This window comes from Gobius niger (assembly GCF_951799975.1).
Source record: "Gobius niger genome assembly, chromosome: 9".
Lineage (NCBI taxonomy): Eukaryota > Metazoa > Chordata > Actinopteri > Gobiiformes > Gobiidae > Gobius > Gobius niger.
In genome coordinates this window covers 5,203,627-5,209,626 of record NC_136860.1, presented here as the reverse complement: position 1 = coordinate 5,209,626, position 6,000 = coordinate 5,203,627, and positions in this window count along the sequence as shown.

Genomic DNA, 6,000 nt, shown 5'->3' with positions numbered 1-6,000 from the left:
CACTTTGTACTGGCAATTTATTACATTAGAGTAATACAAATGAAAAATGTCAAAGGCTAAAGTATTCTTTGGAACGTATGCATTTGATTCATCCTTCAGTGCCCCTGCAGCAGCTACTATAGAGCAGTGACAGTGTTTACGGTAAAAGTGGTTAGTTAGGAGCTCGTCAGAATATTCAGATAGCAGTAGTTTTGTGTGCTCAAATGATCTAGTGCTAGTTACTTTTTCTTCATTTTCCTTGTGTGTCGGTGTCCTGTTTTTACAGTAGTCAGAGGGAGAGGGTGAGGGGATGAGACAGGCCAGTCCCGTTCATTGAAGAATAATTCACACTAAAGATTTTAAAATAACAACTTTCAAGCTCCTTCTCATACGTAATGAAATCATAGGTCCTTTCAGACCCGTCATATTTATAAAGGGTCCTTGCTAATGTTTAGAGAGAGCACCCTGACCCATGCGTCACTTAGACAGGACAGCTCAGGGTTAAATGGGGTGATGAGCAGGGAGAGACATTCAGCCAATTGTCTGAGCTGAGACTCGAACCCACGACGCTGAGGCTGGAACACCGGCTACATACTGGTGTCCTGCTGCCTGAGGAACTAGACCGGACTGAAGGATCCTCAGTGGAAGTCCAGGACGATGAGGAGAGAGTAGTGAGCTGTGTATGTAGTGCGCCGCTGTAAGTAAATGAGTGTGACTTTGGGGTTAACCATGTGATCAGGCAAAACAAAGTGTGGGGCTTTTCTCATGTCAAAGAGTTTTGTACTTGTGGATGAGTCAGTTTGATTTGAACATGTCCTTCTGTGTGCTTGGTGAATCCCTCCTCAGGGGCCCATGCTGCACTGTGGTCCCCGAATGTGAGCGGCTCCAGAAGCTCCTGGAGTGTGACCTGACTGACGCCTGCTCCGACGAAGACGAAACCTATCACCTGCGGGTTACAGCACTGCACCACTCGGAGCAGTCATCCTCCTCCCGGGGCGACTTCTACCCCACCAGAGACAGTGAGAAGATACTCACACACGCATCTTAACTAACGGGGCTCAACAGGGCGGCATCGAACAACGTCAAGGGCAAAACAGTCACAGGACACTAAATACTGGCTTTCATTAAGAAAACAGAATAAACACAACAATATATTCAACAGTTGCTGCTTTGTAAATGAAGGCTCGGTGCTCTGACTGGGGCGTGCAGAGGCCACAGTTCAGATAGATAAGGTGGATGGATTTAAAAACTATTTTGAAGTCATTTCTAAAAGCAACAGTTTCCAGTGAAGGGAGGACAGAACAAGAGTGATGCTCCTGTAAGCAGCGTGCAGCCGGATTTCGGACCATTTGGAATCTGTAAACCTGTTTAACATCTGTACAACAAATAAACACAGACATAGCAACTAATATTCACATAAATAACACATAGACAATACTGTAACTTGAAATATATGTTCAGTTCTTAATTAAGTACCACTTAGTGCCAGACGAGGGCGCTACCACCCAATTTATCAGGATTGAACTCTGCCACACATTAAGGGCTACTTCTGTGAACTTTGCCCCTCATTATGCTCAAAATTAAATAAAAATATGTCAATGGTTTGTGCTGTTTTGTGCTGTAAAAATCTTCGTTTGTGCTGTTATCGTTTTTGAGATATTGATGATTGTTTTATTGGTCAGATCTGAGGTCACCCTGCTCGTTATAAAGTTCCAAAACGGGTAAAAATGGTGTCACCGCTTCCTCTACACCTGTGCTGTTTTGTGCTGTGAAGATTTCCGTTTGTGCTGGTTCAGTTTTTAAACTATTACAGACTTAAGAGCCTTGTGGCGTTCACCCTCGTCCTCCTCAGAGGCGCATGCACGTGTCAGAGGCGCACGGCAACACACACTGCATGCAAAGAACAATCATCAATATCTCAAAAACGGTAACAGCACAAATTAAGATTTTTACAGCACAAAACAGCACAAACGATTGACATATTTTTCATTTAAATTTGAGTATGATGGGGGCCAGGTTCACTCTAATATTAGGGCTGGGTATATATTCAATTTGATTTTGGATTCACTTTATTTGACTTCAAATAGTAGAAACTAACTCTAACTTAGTGCATTAGTGAAAAATATCAATATTGAATAATGAACCCAGTGCAGTTACTTGAATCATATACTTTTTATTTAACCAGCCCTGACACATGGTATTATAATCGATTTAAGGTTTTTTTCAATTGATTTTGGGCTATTCAAAGGAAAATCGATTCATCGATGAATTAATCCCAGCCCTGCTATACATGCACAACCTGTTATTACCTGGTATTCAATGTTGTTACTTAAAGGGACATTTAAAAATGTTAAAACTAAGTATTTTCCTCCCCCTACATGTTCCTCCAAGTCCTAATGTGTAGAATGAGCTCAGACCTGTTCACCACAACTGCCTCTAAAATCCTGTACGGTCACTCAGAAAGGTGTTACTTCAGTCTCAAGTGCCGTCATGCACGAGCTTAATATAGAGACTGCAGTTACGAGTAAGACCTGAGGTGGCAGTAGTGAGTATAAAATTACCAACTTGCATCTAGTCTCTTTAAGTAAAAGTGCAGATACAGAACAAAAATGTACTAAAGTAAAAGTATCTGATAAAATATTTGCTTTTGTAAAAGTATGCATTGCAAAATGTACTTTATAAGTAAAACGTAAAAGTATTTAAGAGTTTAATATGCAGGGTCTTTTTTATCATTTGAGTCAAACCAGGTGTAAACAACAAACCACGAACTCAGGTCTAAACTGGGACTAAACCAGTTCATCATAGAGAGGTCACTTCGAAAATAACATACTTCTACTTTTAACCCAATTTAAAACATGTTGTGGAGTAGAAAGTTCACATACACTACAGGTTGTAAAATCAGTAAAAGTAAAAAGTATTCATCATAAACATTTGCTTGAGTAAAGTAAAAGTACCTAGAATTTGTACTTTTTACTTGTGCTTGTACTTTTTACTTTGTTACTTTCCACCACTGGAGCTGGAAGAAACTGTGTGTATCTGCTTCTCAAAGTCAATCAATAAAAAGCCCAGGCCTTTGGCAGATAAACAGTCTATACCAGAGCTCTTTGGCCAAAAACAAAAATAATCATATCATCATATCATCATGATATTACATGTTACAAACATTCCTAATATTCTGTTTACTTTATTAAAGCTGCTAAGCTGCAGTAAATGTTGTATTTATATTAAGTTTATTTTGTTTTATTTATTTGACAGGGACATTTATCAGCATATGAAAAGATACTTTGTACCAGACTTTCGCTCTTGGAGCTCATTTTTCCATCTGCAGTCCCCGAGACAGACAATTACAAAACACTGGACTCAAAACATAAAACAATACAATATTAACACAATATTAAAGTGGGTCAGTTAATTTTACACAAATATACAATAGGCCTCCATAGTTCACTCCTTAATTTAGGCTATTTCAAAGTAGGCCTACACATGCAGACTTACTTCTGTTTGTTGTATTCCGTGGTTGTAACATATAAAATTTGCTTTTTCTGATAGTGAAGGTTGCAGACCCCTGGTCTATACACACTCTTTAGTTGTATGTGACTGTAGTTCCCCATAAAGTAGTTGTGTCTTTGGAGTCCTCCTCCATGTTCGGGACATAGTCCCTGAGCAGCTCAGAGCTGGACATGTTGGTCATGAGATTCATTCTTCCATATTGACTGCTTTACCTGTGTGTCTCAGCTGAACTGCAGCCTCCCGTCCTGCGGGTGTCGCCCTGTGATTCTTCTCTCTGCGTGGACTTGGATTCACCTGTTCCCCACCTGCGCTCCATCTACGAGTCCTTCTGGTATGAGCTGAAGGTGGAGAGTGCCACTCAGCCGGACAAGGTGCACAGCCTCCTGTTTGCTGCAGACGGAGGAAACGCTCATGTGTAACTCATGTATGTGTATGTGTGTGTGTGTATGTGTGTGTCCATGTGTGTGTGTGTCCAGTCGTGGCGCTTTAGGGGCCTGGAGAGGCAGCAGGTCCCCGATGTCGCAGAAGGCTCTCAGGCCTGTGTATCCATCCGCTTCGCAGATGACATCGTGCCTCGTCTGTCCAGCTTTACTCCGGCCGTGTGCGTCCCTGTCTCCAGCCCCACCCACACAGCTGCAGGTGAGAGAACAGACTCCGCCCACACAGCTGCAGGTGAGAGAACAGACTCCGCCCACACAGCTGCAGGTGAGAGAACAGACTCCGCCCACACAGGTGAGGGAACATTCACAGCAGTGTTCAGTCCCTCCACTCAAAAATGTTATCATGGTTTTAGTCAAAGTCATTTTTTGACTGACAAAAATGAGACTAAAACTAAACTGACTAAAATGTCCAGATATTTTTGTTGACTAAAATCAAAGAAAAAGAAGAGATCAAACATCCAGACAGTTTGAAAGAGCGTCATATTTAGATTCTCTGCCAAAGGAACAGCTCTGAGCTTTTGTCCATGAAACATATGATTATAATAAATATTGTTAAGTTGACTGAATTAATCTTCAATTTAGTTGACTAAAACTAGACTAAAATTGAAGGGACTTATTTGACAAAATCTTGACTAAAGCTAATTGACATTTTAGTCAAAAGACTAAAACTAAGTTGAAGCATGTTGGATCACAGACTCAGAAGGTGGTGCTATGATACGCTCGCCTGGTGCTGTTCTGGTGTACTGCTGAATGCAGAAGTCCACAGGGCAGTAGTGGTTCCCAAAGTGGGGCCACGGAAGGGAAGGGCTAAGGCAGTGGTGTCCCACCTGGTAAAATATGTTGTTGTGTGTTGTTGTGCTTGTGTTAAGCGGATTTTTCCTCCCCCTCAGTGCTCCCCCCGGTGCTGCTGTCTGGGCTCCTCCTGCTGCTCCTGGCTGTCTTCTACACGGCCTCCACCCGCTTCCTGACGCCCGCTCTGCCGTCAATGTTGGTGAGAATGACCACCCCTCTCTCTCCTGTGGTGTGAACCCAAAGCCCAAACTGCATGGGGTGGAGAGGTGTTTCACTACTATTTAGACGTACTGTTAGTTTTGTTATTTTGGAGATGATTGGTAAGCTCTAGCAAGATCCTGAAACTTCTAACACGATGATATTCCACAGTGTTCTGAATCCGCTGACTAGTCCATTTAGTCAATTCTGAAAATAAACCTCTCATTTGATCAGGCCCACATGCCGAGTGTGGGAAAGTGTTGTAATGCAGGTGACTGTGTCTTGGATGTGGTTGGCTGTTATGAGAAATCTGTGGGTGTTTTTTGTTTCCTCTGTATGAGACGCTGGCTGTGGTTTTTCTTTGTATTACACAAGGTTTTCAGACAGACCGGAAGAACACTCAAAACAACTCAGATTTGAAGTATATTAATTTGACTTTCAAATGTTGTTGGAATAAAAGAAAAATGGGCAACTGTTAGGCTTCATCTCTTTTGGTTAAATATCATGATCAAACTGGAGAATTGGCGTCTGAGAGAAGACTGATATATAAGACCTATCATAATAACTCCAATAATGTCCTTATTGTCTGGTTCTTACGTTATTAACCTGACGAGATGGAAATTGTTCACAAATTCAGCCAGTGTAATAATATATCAATAATGTAATAATTTGTCAATCTCACTTTATTTTCCAAACAGAAAATTAAACAGTTTGTGCTGTTTTCTCTAAATTGTTAGAGACCTGTTATTTTGTGGCTTTTTTCAGCTGTTTGTACTGTTTTATTTTTTCACTTCCTGTATAACTTGTCATATCTCACATGCCTTTTCCCATGATGGCAGCCCAGAGAGTAAAGCGGGTTCTTGTGATGGAAAGGTTGCCGGTTCGAGTCCTTGCCTCCTCAAGTGCTTGAGTGTCATGCACTTCTGGAAGCATGGATTGGAACCGGCAACTTTTTGGTCTTAAAATGACCCGCTTTACCTTCTGGGCCACCGTCATCCGATGCAGATGAGCTGCAAGTAAAAAAAGAAAAAAACAGTACAAAAACGATGTGTTTCAGATTGATGTATTATTACATTGTTGG